At 44.3% G+C, this 24,775-nt stretch overlaps 1 protein-coding gene across 1 annotated transcript in view; it reads left to right on the top strand.

The window, feature by feature from the left end:
- Positions 1-1,858, top strand: part of LOC121565597 (liprin-alpha-1-like) — a gene marked incomplete at its 5' end in the record, with an annotated part of 42,814 nt that extends 40,956 nt beyond the window's left edge. The window contains 1 exon segment of the mRNA XM_045219018.1: positions 239-1,858.
- Between the last annotated feature and the right edge of the window lie 22,917 nt (positions 1,859-24,775).

The following is a 24,775-nucleotide window of genomic DNA, read 5'->3' as shown; positions in this document are numbered from 1 at the left end:
CTCCCTCCCCTCCCCCTCCTTCCCTTCCCCCCCCTCCCTTCCCTTCCCTCCCCCCTCCCTCCCCCTCCCTTCCTCTCCCCCCCCTCCCCCCTCCTCCTCCCTCCCCTCCCTCTATTCCCTTCCCCTCCCTCCTTCCCCCCCTCTCCCTCCCCCTCCCCCTCCCTCTATTCCCTTCCCCCTCCTCCCTCCCCCCTCCCCCCCTCCCTCTCTCCTCTCTCTCCTCCCTCTCTCTTCTTAGTTTATCCTCATTATTTGTATAGGTGACTGCTGGTTGGAGGATGAGGGGTGTGAGTTCCCCTCCACCAGGAGCAGCTGCTGACCCTGCGACGACACTTCAACAGAGTTTTATTGTTATTATAGATATAAAAGAACTAGCAACCACATCACCAATCTCTATTTATGTAAGCAAGCTGGTGGGACATTTCATTGATTTTACATTTGTTATGTATCTCTCTCTTTCTTCACCCCACTCTCCCACCTAAATCGAAATATCCCTCTTTTCTAAACCTTTTCCTACTGTGCCCTTATCAAGGTTAACTCTCAGATGTAACTGAATGTTTTTCGACGGTCTGGAGTGTGTATATTTATATCAACAGACATTATCTAATCTTTTTTATATATATTCCTGATCTTGTATTGACAAGATGTACGTTTTGTATTTCTTTCTCTCCTCAGCTTTTGTTTTTAATCATTGAACTGATGCTCAAGTGACTTTAATATGTGACATTTTAACTGAATTGTATCCCTTTCCCTTCTGCCCCAGTCTCTTGTTGTCTTCAAGCATATCAATGGTGATTATTTGTAAATGCAGCTCTTATAGGACAATGAGGATATGTGAATATCAGAAATATTGCTGGAGTTCTGACTGACTTTGTTTCACAAACTGCTGTGGTCGCTAAGCACCGGGCGGACCGTAACCACAACAAGGCCCTTGGTAACCTTGGTGACAGGTGACATGTGAAACAACTCTTTTTTTTGTTCTTTCTGGTGAAACCAAACCTGAAATACTAAAACAAAAGCCATAAACAGTAGTGAAGACCAGGGCTACTTTCAGATGCATCGCTTGGTAAGAGACCGTTCTGCTGTGTAGGATCTCCAATTATCGGGTCAACCTCGCATGCTGAAGCTTTCCATCCCTCTCTCACTCCTTCCCATCATCCCGCTCCTTTCCCTGCCTTCTCCTGGAGCACGCAACGGAAGCCCAGACGCGCGTGAAGATGAACTCGCGTGTACCTGAGCCTTAAAGCGTGGCAGCTCTACTATCGACGGACCAACTCCACTGTGGCCTAAACTGATCCCCGCGACTAGCTACTCACCCAAGGCGGAGCGATCCCACCCACAAACCTTTTAACAAACACTTTGTACTACGGAGACTTCTAATCAAGCCTTATGGTTTTTTTTCTTTTCTCCTTTCTCTGTCTTTCTTATTTATTCTTCATCCCTGTCGTGTTTGTTGCTCTCGGTTAGATTTTTCGAAGTTGCCACTTGAGTGGCAAAAGCTGTTTTTTATCTTGAGTGTTTCAACACAGGTTCCTGTGTCAATACTTTTTCAAGGCAAATGATGTCACGGAACCGAAGACTTGTCCTTTCCACCCTACATGTACACTACATTAGTTATGTTATTCCCTTTGTAATTTAGTCATTCATAATGCACAATGCAAATCCTGTTACTGTCCTGTTTTTTTTTAAATCTCCTGTTCTCCCCATTTATATTTTCCTGATCTGGTAACAAAATGATGTACAGTCTGAGTACTTATGAACTATTTTATCACAGTATTATTTATTGCTTACTTTCAATAAAATACTGAAACTTATTTTCCACTGCCAATAAAAAGACTAAGTCTTTGTGTTAAATGCATCGCTTGCCTTTGCAGTCATCTTAAAACCATGTGGTGTTAAGACTAGAAACCCCTTCCAATGACTCGGTTGGGGCTTGTATAGTTGTACACCACTGTATGCCCTGATAGGGGGAATGTAAACTTTCATTACATACAAAGAGGAAGAAAATACAGAAACATGGTCCTTTGTGGCTCATAGGGTTGCAAAATTCCGGTAACTTTCCATGTTTTCCAGAAATCCTGGTTGGAGGATTCCGGATTTCCTGCTTATTCCCACCTGATTCTGGGAATCCTCCAACTGGGATTTCTGGAAAACATGGAAAGTTACTGGAATTTTGCAACCCTGGTGGCGCAGTTGGTGCTTGCAATGCTTTGGATTCAGCTTTGTAAACTTTTTATTTGGAAATTATATTTGTCAAGGGTTGCAAGGAAACGAACCCACAATATTTGATTTTGCAGCCCGATTCTCAAAGCCCTCGTGAATTTCACAATGATGGAAACTCCCTCATCATGAATGTAATGAGTGACACAAGATGATCATTTATAACTGCAATGAGCTGTCCTCAAGATCTCTTTCCACCCATTTTTCTGTGGTTAAAAAAGGTCCATCTAGTGGCAAATATGTGGTCATACAAAATTTATACAAATACAGCAAAAATAGTCATTTCACTTCACCCCCATAGTTTCAAATGAATTGCTCTATTAAACAACTGCATTGTTTTATGGTGTGAAATTTAAATATTGTTCCTCTTCGGTTACTTGTACCAGTTTGACACCTATAATTATTGTTTGGGCTAAACCTTCCTACTGTACAATTCCTGAATCCTTAAATTCTGTTCCAAACCAAGCAGAAAGAATGTGTTGCTTCACTTGTAAAAGACAAGATGACATGTGATTTCACAAATAACTAGCATGTACTCGTGTGACTGGTGATGGTTCCATTTTTTTTATCACATGTAATTTGATTTTCAAGATACAGAGAATTATGTATATTAACACTTAATTAACATGGAATAGCTATCGTACCATTTTAAAATGTGTCCAGTGTCCCCGATTCTCTGTTGCAATATGTATATAAAAGAGATCAACTGTGTAATAAAAGAAATACAGTTATCATTGTCCTATCTAAATGGTTAGTAAAGCAAACAAGAATTGTCTGTTTAAAAATCCCTATTGTTTTAAACAAAGCCTACTTTATATCACATCAAACACCAACCCTGAATTCATTCATAGTGAAATCTGATGTGCATTAGGATGTTTTGGCCATTTTATATACAGTACCAGTCAAAAGTTTGGACACACCTACTCATTCATGGGTTTTTCTTTATTTTTACTATTTTCTACATTGTAGAATAAGAGTGAAGACATCAAACTATGAAATAACACATATGGAATCATGTAGTTACCAAAAAAGTGTTAAACAAATCAAAATATATTTGAGATTGTTCAAAGTAGCCACCCTTTGCCTTGATGACAGCTTTGCACACTCTTGGCATTCTCTCAACCAGCTTCATGAGGAATGCTTTTCCAACAACCTTGAAGGAGTTCCCACATATGCTGAGCACTTGTTGGCTGCTTTTCCTTCACTTTGCAGTCCAACTCATCCCAAACCATCTCAATTGGGTTGAGGTCAGGTGATTGTGGAGGCCAGGTCATCTGATGCAGCACTCCATCACTCTCATTGTTCAAATAGCCCTTACACAGCCTGGAGGTGTGTTTTGGGTCATTGTCCTGTTGAAAAACAAATGATAGTCCCACTAAGTGCAAACCAGATGGGATGGCGTATCGCTGCAGAATGCTGTGGTAGCCATGCTGGTTAAGTGTGCCTTGAATTCTAAATAAATCACAGACAGCGTCACTAGCAAAGCACCATCAAACCACCTCCTCTCCATGCTTCACGGTGGGAACCACAGATGCAGAGATAATCCGTTCACCTACTCTGCGTCTCCAAAGACACGGCGGTTGGAACCAAAAACCTCAGATTTGGACTCATCAGACCAAAGGACATATTTCCACCGGTCTAATGTCCATTGCTCATGTTTCTTGGCGAAGCAAGTCTCTTCTTCTTATTGGTGTCCTTTAGTAGTGGTTTCTTTGCAGCAGTTCGACCATGAAGGCCTGATTCATGCAGTCTCCTCTGAACAGTTGATGTTGATGTGTCTGTTCCTTGAACTCTGTGAAGCATTTATTTGGGCTGCAATTTTTGAGGCTGGTAACTCTAATGAACGTATCCTCTGCAGCAGAGGTAACTCTGGGTCTTCCTTTCCTGTGGCAGTCTTCATGAGAGCCAGTTTCATCATAGCGCTTGATGGTTTTTGTGACTGCACTTGAAGAAACTTTCAAAGTTCTTGAAATTTTCCGGATTGACTGACCTTCATGTCTTAAAGTAATGATGGACTGTCGTTTCTCTTTGCTTATTTGAGCTGTTCTTGCCATAATTTGGACTTGGTCTTTACCAAATAGGGCTATCTTCTGTATACCACCCCTACCTTGTCAGAACACAACTGATTGGCTCAAATGCATTAAGAAGGAAAGAAATTCCACAAATTAACTTTTAACAAGGCACACCTGTTAATTGAAATGCATTCCAGGTGACTACCTCATGAAGCTGGTTGAGAGAATGCCAAGAGTGTGCAAAGCTGTCATCAAGACAAAGGGTGGCTACTTTGAAAAATCTCAAATATATATTTTGATTTGTTTAACACTTTCTTTGGTTACTACATGATTCCATATGTGTTATTTCATAGTTTTCATTTCTTCACTATTATTCTACAATGTAGAAAATAGTCAAAATTAAAGAAAAATCCCTGAAAGAGTAGGTGTGTCCAAACTTTTGACCGGTAGTGTGTATAAAAAACATCTCCAGTTGTCATTTAACATAGTTTACCTGTCTGGTTGCAGTGTCCCTGGGTGCTGATATCTTCCTCTATCTGCTGTAGTACTGCGACACAGATAGAACAAGGAGCCAGATCTCTCGCAGGATGAATGCATCTGAAGCATTCGTTTAGAAGTCCAGTTGTGGGAGAAGATGGAGCTAGATGAAACTTGGCTGACATTCTGCTAATTTTCTCATCGATGGAACATTAGATCTCAGTACAGTTTTCTGTTCCCAAAACTCAAATCTGTTGCGAACAGAGTGGATTAAGTTTTGTAGAGTTGACCCTTTTCTAAAAGTGTCAGAAAATGGCGTTGTTTAGAAGGAGTGCAAAGGGCGAATTTAGTTATTGCACACGCACACTTCACAGAGTAGGCGTTTGATAACGGAAATATGCGAATAAATGCTAGAACGCGCTTGGCTCTGCCCACCTGCGAGATATGGCTGTGTCGTATGGTTGCAGTCTTGTGAGCTTCGACCCAACTTTGCTATTTTGTTATTCTTTAGCCGTTTATCTTTACTTTTGTGTACAGAATGTTTCCGCTATCTGTTATGACCGTCAAACATATCATATAAACATCAGATCGGCAGTTACTAACCTTCATTTCGGCTTCAACTCCGACTCATTGGCCCTGGACTCTCTGTTTACCTCTGACCAGGCTCTCATCCCCGGGCTACCCAGGAGAAAAAGTGGCAGGAGAGCAGGCGTACTGGTGAGACTAGGGCAAAGGGGAAAACCGGCCACTGCTTCCATCCATTTTACTGGTCAATGTTCAGTCACTTGATAACAAGAAGGATGACCTTCGATGGAGGATTTGCTACCAAAGAGACATTCGAAATTGCAATATCATATGTTTTACTGAATGAAACTTGGATTTCGGATGAGTCACCCCCCCACGACTTTCACACTCAACGGACTTTCCATGCACCGAGGGAACAGGACTTCGGCTTCAGGAAAATCCAGAGGGGGAGGAGTTTCTACATCAACAATAGATGGTGTGCAGACTAGCGTAGTGACAGTCTCGTCCTACTGTTCACCTGACCTGGAATATCTGATGGTCAAATGCCAACCCTTCTATCTCGCGAGAGAGTTTTAATCTGTTATAGTCACAGCTGTTTATATCCCACCTCAGGCCAACACCGCGCTCGCACTCAATGACCTGTACAAGGCTCTAAACAAGCAGGAAACTGCCCACCCAGAGGCTGCTCTGATTGTATCTGGGGATTTTAATGTTCCGTCACTGAAACACACGTGATGACAAACTTTTACCAACACTTCTCCTTCGCCACGAGAGCCGCTAAAGTTTTAGACCACTGTTATACAACACACATGCAAGCTTACAAGGCCCTCCCTCGACCCCCCCTTTCGGCAAATCAGATCCCGACTCTATACTCCTATTTCCTGTTTACGGGTAAAAGCTCAAGCAGGAAGTACCCGTGACGCACATGATAGAGAAATGGTCCGTTGAAGCAGAGGCTACAAGACTGCTTTGCTAGCACGGACTGGAATATGTTCTGGGACTCCGCCGATAACATTGGTGAGCTTACAACCTCCGTCACCAGCTTCATAAGGAAGTGCATCGACGATGTTGTCCCCACAACCTGCTGCTTTCCCAACCAAAAACCCTGGATTAACACAGATACGCGCCAAACTAAAGGACAGGACCGACGCACATAAGGCTATAGTAGCTGCAGTCGAGGCTACGAACGCGTACAAGAAGTCCTGCTACGACCTCTGCAGAACCACCAAAAATGCGAAAAGACAATACTGGAATAAGGTGGAATCCTACTACACCGGCTCTGACACTCGTCACATGTGGCAAGGACTACAGGCTATTACGGATTATATTAGAGGACCTAGCCATGAACTACCCAACGATGCCTCTCTACCAGACGATTTGAAAGCTTTTCATGCACGCTTCCACAAAAACAACAGAGCCTTGTATGAGGGCCCCCGCTGATCCGGAGGACTGGGTGATCTCACTCTCCGAGGCTGACATAAGGCTTTTAAACGGGTCAACACTCGTAAGGCCGCAGGGCCAAACGGTATTCCAGGCCGCGTCCTCAGGGCATGTGCAGACCAGCTGGGAGGCGTCTTCGTTGATATTTTCAATCTCTCCTTGTCCCAGTCTGTAATCCCCACGTTTCAAGCTGACTACCAACATTCCTGTTCCCAACCTGCCACAATAACTACCGCCCTGTAGCACTCACATCTATAATCATGAACTGCTTTGAAAGGCTGTTCATGGCACACATCAACTCCCATCATCCCAGACACCCTGGACCCACTCCAATTTGCATACCGCCCTAACAGATCCACAGACGACGCGATCTCAATTGCACTCCACACTGTCCTCCCCCCGCCTAGAAAAGAGGAATACCCATGTTCCTCGGCGTCCACATCACTGAGGACTTAGCATGGTCCACACACACCAGTACAGTCGTGAAGGGGGCACGGCAACGCCTCTTTCCCCTCAGGAGACCGAAGAGATTTGGCATGACGCCTCAGATCCTCAGGTGACTTTTACAGGTCTACCATCGAAAGCATCCTGACTGGTTGTATCACCGCCCCGGTATGGCAACTGCTCCGTCCGCGACCGCAAGGCCCTACAGAGGGTGGTGCGGATGGCCATCCAAGACATTGATGCCAGGCGGTGTCTGAGAAAGGCCCTACAGAGGGTGGTGCGGATGGCCATCCAAGACATTGATGCCAGGCGGTGTCTGAGAAAGGCCCTGCAGAGGGTGGTGCGGATGGCCATCCAATACATTTATGCCAGGCGGTGTCTGAGAAAGGCCAGAAAAACTGCCAAGGACTCCAGCCACCTGAGCCATGGACTGTTTCTCTCTGCTCCTGTTCCGCAGGCGGTACTGGAGCATCGAGTCACGGACCAACAGGCTCTGAAATATACTGAACAAAAATATAAACGCAACGTGCAACAATTTCAACCATTTTACTGAGTTACAGTTCATATGAGGAAATCAGCCAGCTGAAATAAATTCATTCATCCTAATCTATGGATTTCACATGACTGGGAATAGAGATAAGCATCTGTTGGTTACAGATACCTATTAAAAAAATCTCGTCGCAGTATTTTTGTACATACAAATTGGCAATCGATAAAATGCAATTGTGTTCGTTGTCCGTAGTTTATGCCTGCCCATACCATAACCCCACCGCCACCATGGGGCTCTCTGTTCACAACGTTGACATCAGCAAACTGCTCGCCCACACGACGCCATACACGTGGTCTGCGGATGTGAGACCAGTTGGACGTACTGCCAAATTCTCTATTACGACGTTGGATGCAGTTTATGGTATAGAAATTAACATGAAACTCTCTGCCAACAGCTCTGGTGGCATGCCAATTGCACGCTCCCTCAAAACTTTAGACATCTGTGGCATTGTGTTGTGTGACAAAACTGCACAGTTTAGAGTGGCCTTTTATTGTCCCCCAGCACAAGGTGCACCTGTGTATTGATCATGCTCTTTAATCAGCTTCTTGATATGCCACACCTGTCAGGTGGATGGATTATCTTGGCAAAGGAGATATGCTCACTAACAGGGATATAAACACATTTGTGCACAACATTTGAGAGAAGTAAGCTTTTTGTGCGTATGGAACATTTCTGGGATCTTTTATTTCAGCTCATGAAACCAACACTTTACATGTTTGCGTTTATATTTTTGTTTAGTGTAGCTTCTTTCCCCAGGCCAGAAGACTGTTGGATAGATATCTACCAATGCCCTTCCTCTCTACCACAGAAGACTGTTGGATAGATATCTACCAATGCCCTTCCTCTCTACCACAGAAGACTGTTGGATAGATATCTACCAATGCCCTTCCTCTCTACCACAGAAGACTGTTGGATAGATATCTACCAATGCCCTTCCTCTCTACCACAGAAGACTGTTGGATAGATATCTACCAATGCCCTTCCTCTCTACCACAGAAGACTGTTGGATAGATATCTACCAATGCCCTTCCTCTCTACCACAGAAGACTGTTGGATAGATATCTACCAATGCCCTTCCTCTCTACCACAGAAGACTGTTGGATAGATATCTACCAATGCCCTTCCTCTCTACCACAGACTATCTGCACAGACTCTATGCCCATTCTCAGGCCTACCACACATACCTACACTAACGCTTCACATTCACGCTCACACACTCAGTACTGACACCACACGCATACACTCACTCATTACCATGCACACGCCACAAATGCTGCTACCATGATTGATAGTGAATAATATTACCATTAGCATTTATCCTGCTACAAGCCCCTTTTTACCCCTGTTTACATGTACATTCCTTCCTCAGTCGCACCCTGCACATTGTAATAATGGTACTGGCTCCTGTATATCAGACCTGTATATCAGACCTGTAAGGTAGACACGTGGAGTCAGGAAGCAAGCGCAGTTAGTGTGTTTTAATTACGAAGAACATGGAACGATACAAAACAACGGGAGCTTCAAACATGGAAATATAAACAATACTGCCTGAGGGCTGAACACAATGGAGTGCTAGATAAAGGGGGAGTAATCAGGGAAGTGATGAAGTCCAGCTGTCTGATGATGAGGCGCAGGAGTGCGTAATGATGGTTGCCAGGTGTGCGTAATGATGGTTGCCAGGTGTGCGTAATGATGGTTGCCAGGAGTGCGTAATGATGGTTGCCAGGTGTGCGTAATGATGGGTTGCCAGGTTTGCGTAATGATGGGTTGCCAGGTGTGCGTAATGATGGTTGCCAGGTGTGCATAATGATGGTTGCCAGGTGTGCGTAATGATGGGTTGCCAGGTGTGCATAATGATGGTTGCCAGGTGTGCGTAATGATGGGTTGCCAGGTGTGCGTAATGATGGGTTGCCAGGTGTGCGTAATGATGGTTGCCAGGTGTGCGTAATGATGGTTGCCAGGAGTGCGTAATGATGGTTGCCAGGTGTGCATAATGATGGGTTGCCAGGTTTGCGTAATAATGGGTTGCCAGGTGTGCGTAATGATGGTTGCCAGGTGTGCATAATGATGGTTGCCAGGTGTGCGTAATGATGGGTTGCCAGGTGTGCGTAATGATGGTTGCCAGGTGTGCATAATGATGGTTGCCAGGTGTGCGTAATGATGGGTTGCCAGGTGTGCATAATGATGCTTGCCAGGTGTGCGTAATGATGGGTTGCCAGGTGTGCGTAATGATGGGTTGCCAGGTGTGCGTAATGATGGGTTGCCAGGTGTGCGTAATGATGGGTTGCGAGGACCGGTGGTCAGTAGATATCAGACCTGTATATATCAGACCTGTATATATCAGACCTGTATATATCAGACCTGTATATATTAGACCTGTATATATCAGACCTGTATATATCAGACCTGTATATATCAGACCTGTATATATTAGACCTGTATATATCAGACCTGTATATATCAGACCTGTATATATCAGACCTGTATATATTAGACCTGTATATATCAGACCTGTATATATCAGACCTGTATATATCAGACCTGTATATATTAGACCTGTATATATCAGACCTGTATATATCAGACCTGTATATATTAGACCTGTATATATCAGACCTGTATATATCAGACCTGTATATATCAGACCTGTATATATTAGACCTGTATATATCAGACCTGTATATATTAGACCTGTATATATCAGACCTGTATTTAACTGCATTCTCATGTTTCTTGTCTTTTTCTTATCTCACGTTTCACGTTTTATTTGTTATCTGTATTATTGGCTTTATTGTGCGTTGTTGGGAAAGAGCTCACAAGTTAACGTTTCACTATACTGTTTTAGACCTGCTTTATCCTGCGCATGGGACAATAAAACTTGAAACTTAAAACTTGAAACTTGCATGTTCTGCCCACTATGTTTAATTAGCTCCCGTTGGAAACAACACTGGTGGTGTATCTTGCTTTACTTATGAACATCTTTTGACTTATGTCTCATGGAGGTTGACTGTCCACTTTTGAATCCCGTAGCAGGAGTCACAGAAGAGCCGTCGGTTCCGTATTCTGACCTCCGCTCCGGCCTCCGATGCGCCCAGCAGCTCGGATTTACATTCGATGCACTTGAAACAGGTCAAATGATAAACGAGCCCCAGGGACACGATGACCATGGCGGCTCCCTTGACCAGAGCCGTGTCACAGAACGTGCAGATTTTCTTGCCACTCACTGTCCTGCTGCTTTCATGCAAGGATAGAAGTGACTCAGACTTGGGGCCAGTAGAAGGGTTGGGGGAGGAGGGGGAGGGAGAGGGAGAGGACTGGGACCAGGAAGACAGGTTGCTTCCACCCCCGGCTCCTCTGAGGGAGCTCATGGAGAGAGAGGAGGGCATAGTGGCTGAGCCGGAATGACCTCTGACCCTGCCGCTGTAGGTGTTGAGACCAGAGAGGCCAGAGTGAGGCCAGATGTAACTGGGGATGGAGGAGGTGCTTTCCGGTGTCCACGACGAACACCAGGAAGAGCAGCGCGCAATGTCCAGGTTGTCGAGAGACTTGCCTCTCCTGATGGGTCCGGCGGCAGGGTGCTTGCTGATGGAGCGCTGGCGGATCCAACTGTTGTCGGGACGCAGTCTGGTTTTCTTAATCTCCTGAGGGATCTGCTGCCTCTCCAGCGCCGCCTGGGGCAGGCTCTGCTGGCCTTTTATCCACGATGCCTCACCCAGCCTGTCACTGCTAGTCACTTTGATATCTGGTTTCTCCACATGGTCCAGTTCAGCAGTGGATTTGGACTTTGCCCTGTCTGCCATGGATATCTCAGGCTGGACCTTGCCGGTAGAGCCATAGGAGTCCCCCATCGATTGCTGCTGCTGCTCCCTCTCTCTCTCCCTCTCTCTTTCCCTTCCTATGCGCTGTTGTTCCGCAGCCTCCTGGTGCCCCCTCTCCTCTTCCCTAATGTCCTCCTTCCTCGTCTGCCGTCTCAGCCCCTCCTCCTGTCTTTGTCTCCTTCCCTCTTCCTGCTCCTCTCTCCTCTTCTTCTCTGAGGTGTTTCTCTGTAGTACCAGTTCTTCAGTGACATCCACCATGACGTGTCTCCGCAGTGCTTCTATTATAAAGTGCTTCCTAACGTGTTTCTCACAGTAGTAGACGGAGCAGGTCAGACAAAGCTTCATAGCTTTGCGCTCAGAGCAGATATCACATGGTTCTCCTGGTCTGGTTCTTGATTGGGAAAAGAAAATAGGAATTACCTACTTGTCAAATACACGGATCAGCAAAACCTCATCTGTTAGATTTACTACACATTCTATCAAATACACGGATCAGCAAAACCTAATCTGTTAGATTTACTACACATGCTAACAAATACATTAAAATGTAGCTAATGAAAACCTACTTATAAACTATATGTTTCAAGGTTATTATAGTAAATAAAACTACTCATGAAACAACAATTTAGTAAACTGAAATAAATAATGAACAACCCTGTTTGAAAAACTAAAACTATACTGAAGCTATTATTTTTGACTCCCCAAACTACGACTGCATGAACTTTATAAAACCCGTGATCGAAGGTCATGACATTTGACTGCAGTCGACTGCAAGTTTCTACAGTTGCTCTTCGCCTCCTTTAGCCTGCAGCCACGATTCATATATAGCAGGCTACAATGGATATATACAAATGAATGTGATACAGTATTTAAGGCTCTCTCTCACTAAGTGATTGTACTGTACACACATCTATTTCAGTTTGTGAGTGTGTGACATAAAGAACCCCTTTTATAAACCAATGGCAACACCGCCATGTTGATCTGAGCCTTGCTGTTGGAAAACCACGTCAGTGTCCTGACTATCGGCTCTCGCAGTTTATCTCCTCGACTTTTGTCTACAGACGGTTGGTTTAGCCTTATCATTCAAACGCGCCCATTGACTTTATAATTTAAAGGTAAACTCAGTGAGGTGACTTTGGATGAAAGTCGAGGACTGAAGTCGGGGGGAGGTGCCTCTGCGACAGCGGAAAGTCGTTACGCTAACGTGGTTTTCCAACAGCAAGGCTCAGAAAGTCGTTACGCTAACGTGGTTTTCCAACAGCGAGGCTCAGAAAGTCGTTACGCTAACGTGGTTTTCCAACAGCAAGGCTCAGATCAACATGGCGGTGCTGCCATTGTTTATAAAAGGGGTTCTTTATCATGTTGAAATAAACACGTATCCAACCCCATATCACACACTCACAACCCGAAATCATCAAATAATGTATGTTCGCATTGTACAATCAATTAGTGAGAGAGCCTCAAATATCACATTTATTTGCGTATTTTCACAATTTGGTTCCTGTTTCAGTCATGTCTTTGGTCACGTTCGGCTGATCAAACATAAAACACCCTAATTCTTTGGTCACGTTCGGCTGATCAAACAAAAACACCCTAATGATTGGTTAACAATAGATCCTCCCACAATGCAGGTGATTGTTGCAGGAGGAAGTTGGTGAAGAGGAACTGCAGAAACTTGCAGTTGACACTTCATGACCTTTGATCACATGATTTTTGTAAAGTTCATGCATTCGACATGTAGTCGGACAATTTTTATCCCCAGAACGGAAAAACACTTTGAAAGACTTGACAAAAGTGATCCGCTCAAAAGCTCCCATTGAGATGAGCACGATGTAAAACTTTGGTCTCACACGGTCACACAGAGAACATGTGCAGGGGTGCGCTTCACTCTGCTAACCGTGGTAGCTACGGGAACAAAACAGCAGAGAAGTTCAGAGTCACGCTTCAATGCTCCTGGTTGTTGCAGAAATCTACACTATATAAAAAGGTATGTGGACACCCCTTCAAGTGTGTGGATTTGGCTATTTCAGCCACACCCGTTGCTGACAGGTGTATAAAATCAAGCACACCGCCATGCAATCTCCATAGACAAACATTGGCAGTAGAATGGCCTTACTGAAGAGCTCAGTGACTTTCAAGGTGGCACCGTCATAGGATGCCACCTTTCCAACAAGTCAATTAGTCAAATTTCTGCCCTGCTAGAGCTGCCCCGGTCAACTGTAAGTGCTGTTATTGTGAAGTGGAAACGTCTCAGAGCAACAACAGCTCATCTGTGAAAACATTGTCTGTCCTCAGTTGCAACACTCACTACCAAACTGCCTCTGGAAGCAATGCCAGTACAAGAAGTGTTCGTCGGGAGCTTCATGAAATGGGTTTCCATGGCCGAGCACAAGCCAGCTTAAGAATCACCATGCGCAATGCAAAGCGTCGGCTGGAGTGGTGTAAAGATCGCCGCCATTGGACTCTGGAGCAGTGGAAACACGTTCTCTGGTGAATCACGCTTCACCATCTGGCAGTCCAATGGACTAATCTGGGTTTGGCAGATGCTACCTGCCCAAATGTATAGTGCCAACTGTAAAGTTTGGTGGAGGAGGAATAATGGTCTGGGGCTGTTTTCATGGTTCGGGCTAGGCCCCTTAGTTCCAGTGAAGGGAAATCTTAACGCTACAGCATACAATTACATTCTAGACGATTCTGTGCTTCCAACTTTGTGGCAACAGTTTGGGGAAGGCCCTTTCCTATTTCAGCATGACAATGCCCTCGTGCACAAAGCGAGGTCCATACAGAAATGGTTTGTCGAGATCGTTGTGGAAGAACTTGACTGGCCTGCACAGAGCCCTGACCTCAACCCCATCTAATACCTTTGGGATGAATTGGAACGCCGACTGTGAGCCAGGCCTAATCGCCCAACATCAGTGCCCGACCTCACAAATGCTCTTGTGCCTGAACGGAAGCAAGTCCCCGCAGCAATGTTCCAACATCTAGTGGAAATCCTTCCCAGAAGAGTGGAGGCTGTTATAGCAACAAAGGAGGGGACCAACTCCATATTCATGCCCATGATTTTGGAATGAGATGTTCAACGAGCAGATGTCCACATACTTTTGGCTACCTTTAAAGGCCCAAATGCAGCCATTTTTTGAAATCTCAATATCACATCATTTCTGGGTAACAGTTAAGTGCCTTACTATGATTGTTTTCAATTAAAATGGTAAAAAATAAGCAAATTGCTTCTTAGCAAAGAGCCATTTCTCAAGCAAGAATTCTGCTAGGACTGTCTGGGAGTGGTCTGAGTGGGGAGGGGAAAACTGAAAGCTAGCTGTTATTGGCAGAGAGGTTTGGAACTCTCTTTCTTATTGGTCTATTAACTAATTGATGTCAGGCAAAAACTCCATCCCACCAAAACAGGCTGAAACTTCAGGCAGTCTTTTCAAACAGCGCTTACACTAAAAGAGCATTTTTCATAATTTTCACAATTTCACAGTATTATTCCAACCTCATAGTGTGGAAATATATATAAAACACAGGCATATTTGACTGCACTGGGCCTTTAAACATAACCTAACCTATGATCTGACCCATCACTTTATGCATTACTGATCCACAGGTGCAAAAAGTGACATCACAAAAAACTATACAGGCTACTTCCTGTCCCTAACACTAAAACTAAAACTGAAAGTAAATCATATAAAAACGAAATGGAAAGGTTATTAGAAAACTTAAACTAAATAAAAACGAGTAAAGTGGCTCAAAAAATATAACTGAAACTAACTGAATTTCTAATAATCTTAACTAATAGAAATAAAAATGAATGTAAAAACACAAAACTATACTGAACAAAAATATAAATGCAACATGCTACAATTTCAAAGAGTTACAGTTCATTAAGGAAATCAGTCAACTGAAATAAATTCATTATAATAATAATAATAATATGCCATTTAGCAGACGCTTTTATCCAAAGCGACTTACAGTCATGCGTGCATACATTTTTTTTGTGTATGGGTGGTCCCGGGGATCGAACCCACTACCTTGGCGTTACAAGCGCCGTGCTCTACCAGCTGAGCTATAGAGGACCACATTAGGCCCTAATCTATGGATTTCACATGACTGGGAATACAGATATGCATCTGTTGGTCCCAGGTACCTTCAAAAAAAGGTAAGGGGCGTGGATCAGAAAACCAGTCAGTATCTGGTGTGACCACCATTTGCCTCATATAATGCGACACATATCCTTGAACATTTATGTCATTTAGCAGACGCTCTTATCCAGAGCGACTTACAGGAGCAATTAGGGTTAAGTGCCTTGCTCAAGGGCGACAGATTTTTCACCTAGTCGGCTCGGGGATTAGAACCAGCGACCTTTCGGTTACTGGCACAATGCTCTTAACCACTAAGCTACCTGCCGCTGGAACTGGAACACGCTGTCATACATGTCGATCCAGAGCACCCCAAACATGCTCGATGGGTGACATGTCTGGTGAATATGCAGGCCATGGAAGAACTGGGAGATTTTCAGCTGCCAGAAATTGTGTACAGATCCTTGCGACATGGTGCCATGCATTATCATGCTGAAACATGAGGTGATGGTGGCAGATGAATTGCACGTCAATGGGCCTCAGGATCTCGTCACGGTATCTCTGTGCATTCAAATTGCCATCGATAACATGCAATCGTGTTCGTTGTCCGTAGTTTATGCCTGCCCATACCATAACCCCACAGCCACAATGGGGCACTCTGTTCACAACATTGACATCAGCAAACCACTCGCCCACACGACGCCACGGTTGTGAGTCCGGTTGGACGTAGAGAAATGAATATTAAATTATCTGGCAACAGCTTTGGTTTACATTCCTGCAGTCAGCATGCCAATTGCACGCTCCCTCAAAACTTGAGACATCTATGGCATTGTGTTGTGTGACAAAACTGCACATTTTAGAATGGCCTTTTATTGTCCCCAGCACAAGGTGCACATGTGTAATGATCATGCTGTTTAATCAGCTTCTTGATATGTCACATCTGTCAGGTGGATGGATTATGTTCGCAAAGGAGAAATGCTCACTAACAGGGATGTAAACAAATTTGTGCACCAAATTTGAGAGAAAAAGCTTTTTGTGCATATGGAAAATCTCTTGGATCTTTTATTTCAGCTCATGAAACATGGAACCAACACTTTACATGTTGCGTTTATATTTTTATTCAGTGTATAATAACCTTGATCTGTTTCACTACAGTATGGATCCTTTAATATTTTTATTATATGGAGGTACAGCAGTAGCATCCTTAGAGGTGCTATATGTTATAAGATAGAATATCGGGTCTTACCCTGCTTTCAGCTGAGAGAGCTTTTCCCTCTCTTTGAAATAAAGAGGGGAATCCATTGAATGGTCACTCGTCATTGATGTTACTGACATACAACTGGAGAGAACAGAATAACCAGAAGAGAAAGACTCTCAGCATCAGCCTGCATGTACATGACAGAGACACATATTATAGTCCTATAACAATACAGAGAGACATGACAGAGACACGTATTATAGTCCTATAACAATACAGAGAGACATGACAGAGACACGTATTATAGTCCTATAACAATACAGAGAGACATGACAGAGACACGTATTATAGTCCTATAACAATACAGAGAGACATGACAGAGACACGTATTATAGTCCTATAACAATACAGAGAGACGTGACAGAGACACGTATTATAGTCCTATAACAATACAGAGAGACGTGACAGAGACACGTATTATAGTCCTATAACAATACAGAGAGACGTGACAGAGACACGTATTATAGTCCTATAACAATACAGAGAGATAGTACAAGATAGGGAATGAACCACCTAAAGGTTTCAGATTGTTATATTGTCTATCTACAGTGGGGAGAACAAGTATTTGATACACTGCCGATTTTTTAGGTTTTCCTACTTGCAAAGCATGTAGAGGTCTGTCATTTTTATCATAGGTACACTTCAACTGTGAGAGACGGAATCTAAAACAAAAATCCAGAAAATCACATTGTATGATTTTTAAGTAATTAATTTGCATTTTATTGCATGACATAAGTATTTGATACATCAGAAAAGCAGAATTTAATATTTGGTACAGAAACCTTTGTTTGCAATTACAGAGATCATACGTTTCCTGTAGGTCTTGACCAGGTTTGCACACACTGCAGCAGGGATTTTGGCCTACTCCTCCATACAGACCATCTCCAGATCCTTCAGGTTTCGGGGCTGTCGCTGGGCAATACAGACTTTCAGATCCCTTCAAAGATATTCTATTGGGTTCAGGTCTGGAGACTGGCTAGGCCACTCCAGGACCTTGAGATGCTTCTTACGGAGCCACTTCTTAGTTGCCCTGGCTGTGTGTTTCGGGTCGTTGTCATGCTGGAAGACCCAGCCACGACCCATCTACAATGCTCTTACTGAGGGAAGGAGGTTGTTGGCCAAGAACTTGCGATACATGGCCCCATCCATCCTCTCCTCAATACGGTGCAGTCGTCCTGTCCCCTTTGCAGAAAAGCATCCCCAAAGAATGATGTTTCCACCTCCATGCTTCACGGTTGGGATGGTGTTCCTGGGGTTGTACTCATCCTTCTTCTTCCTCCAAACATGGCGAGTGGAGTTTAGACCAAAAAGCTCTATTTTTGTCTCATCAGACCACATGCCCTTCTCCCATTCCTCCTCTGGATCATCCAGATGGTCATTGGCAAACTTCAGACGGGCCTGGACATGCGCTAGCTTGAGCAGGGGGACCTTGCGTGCGCTGCAGGATTTTAATCCATGACGGCGTAGTGTGTTACTAATGGTTTTCTTTGAGACTGTGGTCCCAGCTCTCTTCAGGTCATTGACCAGGTCCTGCCGTGTGGTTCTGGGCTGATCCCTCACCTTCCTCATGATCATTGATGCCCCACGAGGTGAGATCTTGCATGGAGTCCCAGACCGAGGGTGATTGACCGCCATCTTGAACTTCTTCCATTTTCTAATAATTGCACCAACAGTTGTTGCCTTCTCACAAAGCTGCGTGCCTATTGTCCTGTAGGCCATCCCAGCCTTGTGCAGGTCTACAATTTGATCCATGATGTCCTTACACAGCTCTCTGGTCTTGGCCATTGTGGAGAGGTTGGAGTCTGTTTGATTGAGTGTGTGGACAGGTGTCTTTTATACAGGTAACGAGTTCAAACAGGTGCAGTTAATACATGTAATGAGTGGAGAACAGGAGGGCTTCTTAAAGAAAAACTAACAGGTCTGTGAGAGCCGGAATTCTTACTGGTTGGTAGGCGATCAAATACTTATGTCAGGCAATAAAATGCAAATGAATTACTTAAAAATCATACAATGTGATTTTCTGGATTTTTGTTTTAGATTCCGTCTCTCACAGTTGAAGTGTACCTATGATAAAAAATTACAGACCTCTACATGCTTTGTAAGTAGGAAAACCTGCAAAATCGGCAGTGTATCAAATACTTGTTCTCCCCACTGTATATAGACTAGGGGTTCTCAAATATTTTGCTTCGTGACCCACCAACTGAGGTGTCTGTTGAGTCATGACCCACCAGCTGAGGTGTCTGTTGAGTCGTGACCCACCAGCTGTGGTGTCTGTTGAGTCGCGACCCACCAGCTGTGGTGTCTGTTGAGTCGCGACCCACCAGCTGTGGTGTCTGTTGAGTCGCGACCCACCAGCTGAGGTGTCTGTTGAGTCCCGACCCACCAGCTGAGGTGTCTGTTGAGTCATGACCCACCAGCTGAGGTGACTGTTGAGTCCCGACCCACCAGCTGAGGCGTCTGTTGAGTCCCGACCCACCAACTGAGGTGTCTGTTGAGTCGTGACCCACCAGCTGAGGCGTCTGTTGAGTCCCGACCCACCAACTGAGGTGTCTGTTGAGTCGTGACCCAACAGCTGAGGTGTCTGTTGAGTCGCGACCCACCAACTGAGGTGTCTGTTGAGTCGTGACCCAACAGCTGAGGTGTCTGTTGAGTCGCGACCCACCAGCTGTGGTGTCTGTTGAGTCGCGACCCACCAGCTGAGGTGTCTGTTGAGTCATGACCCACCAGCTGAGGCGTCTGTTGAGTCCCGACCCACCAACTGAGGTGTCTGTTGAGTCGTGACCCAACAGCTGAGGTGTCTGTTGAGTCGCGACCCACCAGCTGTGGTGTCTGTTGAGTCGCGACCCACCAGCTGAGGTGTCTGTTGAGTCATGACCCACCAGCTGAGGCGTCTGTTGAGTCCCGACCCACCAACTGAGGTGTCTGTTGAGTCGTGACCCAACAGCTGAGGTGTCTGTTGAGTCGTGACCCACTAACTGAGGTGTCTTCTGAGTCGTGACCCACCAGCTGAGGTGTCTGAATTGCGACCCACCATAAGGGTCGAGCAGTGAAAAAAAAGAATAAGTAGAAAATAGAAAAATAAAACCCTTCAAAACATCTAAATGAATGTAGATTTGAATGTGGGCTCTTGGGACCAATTGTAAGAAATTGACTGCATAATAATACAATTATTTGTAACTGCCATAGAACATATAACAATGTGAAACCTTTAGACCCTGTGAATGTAGATAACACTAGATCAAGAACTACAGTGACTTCGGGAAGTATTCAGACCCCTTGACTTTTTCCACATTTTGTTACGTTACAGCCTTATTCTAAAATGGATTAAATAAATAAGAATCCTCATCAATCTACACACAATACCCCATAATGACAAAGCAAAAACACATTTTTAGACATATTTGCAAATGTATTAAAAATAAAAAACAGAAATAACTTATTTACATAAGTATTCAGACCCTTTGCTATGAGACTCGAAATTGAGCTCAGGTGCATCCTGTTCCCATTGATCATCCTTGAGATGTTTCTAAAACTTGATTGGAGTCTACTTGTGGTAACTTCAATTGATTGGACATGATTTGGAAAGGCACACACCTGTCTATATAAGGTCCCACAGTTGACAGTGCATGTCAGAGCAAAAACCAAGCCATGAGGTCGAAGGAATTGTCCGTAGAGCTCCAAGACAGGATTGTGTCGAGGCACAGATCTGGGGAAGGGGACCAAAACATTTCTGCAGCATTGAAGGTCCCCAAGAACACAGTAGCCATCATTCTTAAATGGAAGAAGTTAGGAACCACCAAGGCTCTTCCTAGAGCTGGCCGCCCGGCCAAACTGAGCAATTGGGGGAGAAGGGCCTTGGTCAGGGAGGTGACCAAGAACCCATTTGTCACTCTGACAGAGCTCTAGAGTTCCTTTGTGGAGATGGGAGAACCTTCCAGAAGGACAACCATCTCTGAAGCACTCCACCAATCAAGACGGAAGCCACTCCTCAGTAAAAGGCACATGACAGCCCATTTGGAGTTTGCCAAAAGGCACCTAAAGACTCTCAGACCATGAGAAACAAGATTCTCTGGTCTGATGAAACCAAGATTGAACTCTTTGGCCTGAATGCCAAACGTCACTTCTGGAGGAAACCTGGCACCATCCCTACGGTGAAACATGGTGGTGGCAGCATCATGCTGTGGGGATGTTTTTCAGCGGCAGGGACTGGGAGACTAGTCAGGATCGAGGGAAAGATGAACGGAGCAAAGTACAGAGAGATCCTTGATGAAAACCTGCTCCAGACCGCTCAGGACCTCAGACTCGGGCGAAGGTTCACCTTCCAACAACACAACCACCCTAAGCACACAGCCAAGACAACACAGGAGTGGCTTCGGGACAAGTCTCTGAATGTCCTTGAGTGGCCCAGCCAGAGCCCGGACTTAAACCCGATCTAACATCTCTGGAGAGACCTGAAAATAGCTGTGCAGCAACGCTCCCCATTCAACCTCACAGAGCTTGAGAGGATCTGCAGATAAGAATGGGAGAAACTCCCCAAATACAGGTGTGCCAAGCTTGTAGCGTCATACCCAAAAAGGCTTCACGCTGTAATCCCTGCCAAAGATGCTTCAACAAAGTACTGAGTAAAGCGTCTGAATACTTATGTAAATGTGATATATACAGTGGGGGAAAAAAGTATTTAGTCAGCCACCAATTGTGCAAGTTCTCCCACTTAAAAAGATGAGAGAGGCCTGTAATTTTCATCATAGGTACATGTCAACTATGACAGACAAAATGAGGAAAAGAAATCCAGAAAATCACATTGTAGGATTTTTAATGAATTTATTTGCAAATTATGGTGGAAAATAAGTATTTGGTCAATAACAAAAGTTTCTCAATACTTTGTTATATACCCTTTGTTGGCAATGACACAGGTCAAACGTTTTCTGTAAGTCTTCACAAGGTTTTCACACACTGTTGCTGGTATTTTGGCTCATTCCTCCATGCAGATCTCCTCTAGAGCAGTGATGTTTTAGGGCTGTCGCTGGGCAACACAGACTTTCAACTCCCTCCAAAGATTTTCTATGGGGTTGAGATCTGGAGACTGGCTAGGCCACTCCAGGACCTTGAAATGCTTCTTACGAAGCCACTCCTTCGTTGCCCGGGTGGTGTGTTTGGGATCATTGTCATGCTGAAAGACCCAGCCACGTTTCATCTTCAATGCCCTTGCTGATGGAAGGAGGTTTTCACTCAAAATCTCACGATACATGGCCCCATTAATTATTTCCTTTACACGGATCAGTGGTCCTGGTCCCTTTGCAGAAAAACAGCCCCAAAGCATGATGTTTTCACCCCTATGCTTCACAGTAGGTATGGTGTTCTTTGGATGCAACTCAGCATTCTTTGTCCTCCAAACACGACGAGTTGAGTTTTTACCAAAAAGTTCTATTTTGGTTTCATCTGACCATATGACATTCTCCCAATCCTCTTCTGGATCATCCAAATGCACTCTAGCAAACTTCAGACGGGCCTGGACATGTACTGGCTTAAGCAGGGGGACACGTCTGGCACTGCAGGATTTGAGTCACTGGCGGCGTAGTGTGTTACTGATGGTAGGCTTTGTTACTTTGGTCCCAGCTCTCTGCAGGTCATTCACTAGGTCCCCCCGTGTGGTTCTGGGATTTTTGCTCACCGTTCTTGTGATCATTTTGACCCCATGGGGTGAGATCTTGCGTGGAGCCCCAGATCGAGGGAGATTATCAGTGGTCTTGTATGTCTTCCATTTCCTAATAATTGCTCCCACAGTTGATTTCTTCAAACCAAGCTGCTTACCTATTGCAGATTCAGTCTTCCCAGCCTGGTGCAGGTCTACAATTTTGTTTCTGGTGTCCTTTGACAGCTCTTTGGTCTTGGCCAAAGTGGAGTTTGGAGTGTGACTGTTTGAGGTTGTGGACAGGTGTCTTTTATACTGATAACAAGTTCAAACAGGTGCCATTAAGGTAACGAGTGGAGGACAGAGGAGCCTCTTAAAGAAGAAGTTACAGGTCTGTGAGAGCCAGAAATCTTGCTTGTTTGTAGGTGACCAAATACTTATTTTCCACCATAATTTGCAAATAAATTCTTTAAAAATCCTACAATGTGATTTTCTGGATTTTTTTTTCTCAATTTGTCTGTCATAGTTGACGTGTACCTATGATGAAAATTACAGGCCTCTCTCATCTTTTTAAGTGGGAGAACTTGCACAATTGGTGGCTGACTAAATACTTTTTTTCCCCACTGTATATATATTTTTAATAAATTACCAACAATTTCTACAAACTAGTTTTTGCTTTGTCATTATGGGGTATTGTGTGTAGATTAATGAAGGAACAATTTAATACATTTTTGAATAAGGCTGTAACGTAACAACATTTTGAAAAAGTCAAGGCGTCTGAATACTTTCCGAAGGCCTTGCAAAAGTATTCATCCCCCTTGGCATTTTCCTATTTTGTTGCATTACAACTTGTAATTTAAATGGATTTTTATTTGGATTTCATGTAATGGACATGCACAAAATAGTCAAAATTGGTGAAGTGAAATGAAAAAAATTACTTGTTTCAAAAAATTCAAAAACATAAATAACGGAAAAGTGGTGCGTGCATATGTATTCACCCCCTTTGCTATGAAGCCCCTAAATAAGATCTGGTGCAACCAATTTCCTTCAGAAGTCACATAATTAGTTAAATAAAGTCCACCTGTGTGCAATCTAAGTGTCACATGATCTCAGTATATATACACCTGTTCTGAAAGGCCCCAGAGTCTGCAACACCACTAAGCAAGGTGCACTACCAAGCAAGCGGCACCATGGAGACCAAGGAGCTCTCCAAACAGGTCAGGGACAAAGTTGTGGAGAAGTACAGATCAGGGTTGGGTTATAAAAAAATATCAGAAACTTTGAACATCCCACGGAGCACCATTAAATCTGTTATTTAAAAATTATATGGCACCACAACAAACCTGCCAAGAGAGGGCATCCCACCAAAACTCACGGACCAGGCAAGGAGGGCATTAATCAGAGAGGCAACAAAGAGACCAAAGATAACCCTGAAGGAGCTGCAAAGCTCCACAGTGGAGATTGGGGTATCACGCACTCCATGCGTCAAAACGAAACAAGGGAAAACATCCACCTTGACATAAACACTAAGAATAGTAGCTCTCACAACAAACAATCACTCACAAAGACAAGGGGAACAGAGGAAACACTTATACACATACTCATTAGGGGAATGAGCACCAGGTGTGTGTGATTGACAAGACATGACAAGAGCAGTGATGAGAATGGGATCGGCAGTAGCTAGTCCTCCGGTGACGACGAACGCCAAAGCCTGCCCGAACCAGGAGGGGGGGGGCAGCCTCGGCGGAAGTCGTGACATCATCAATAAGTTTAGATTTAGCTGCAAAGCTCCACAGCGGAGATTGGGGTATCTGTCCATAGGACCACTTTAAGCCGTACACTCCACAGAGCTGGGCTTTACGGAAGAGTGGCCAGAAAAAAAGCCATTGCTTAAAGAAAAAAATAAGCAAACACGTTTGGTGTTCGCCAAAAGGCATGTGGGAGACTCCCCAAACATATGAAAGAAGGTACTCTGGTCAGATGAGACTAAAATTGAGCTTTTTGGCCATCAAGGAAAAAGCTATGTCTGGCGCAAACCCAACACCTCTCATCACCCCGAGAACACTATAGCATGGTGGTGGCAGCATCATACTGTGGGGATGTTTTTCATCGGCATGGACTGGGAAACTGGTCAGAATTGAAGGAATGATGGATGGTGCTAAATACAGGGAAATTATTGAGGGAAACCTGTTTGTCTTCCAGAGATTTGAGACTGGGACGGAGGTTCACCTTCCAGCAGGACAATGACCCTAAGCACACTGCTAAAGCAACACTTGAGTGCTTTAAGGGGAAACATTTAAATGTATTGGAATGGCCTAGTCAA

The sequence above is a fragment of the Coregonus clupeaformis genome, unplaced genomic scaffold, assembly GCF_020615455.1.
Source record: "Coregonus clupeaformis isolate EN_2021a unplaced genomic scaffold, ASM2061545v1 scaf1985, whole genome shotgun sequence".
Classification (NCBI taxonomy): Eukaryota; Metazoa; Chordata; class Actinopteri; order Salmoniformes; family Salmonidae; genus Coregonus; species Coregonus clupeaformis.
The sequence above is the reverse complement of the archived record's forward strand: the minus strand, read 5'-3'. Positions and strand labels throughout refer to the sequence as shown.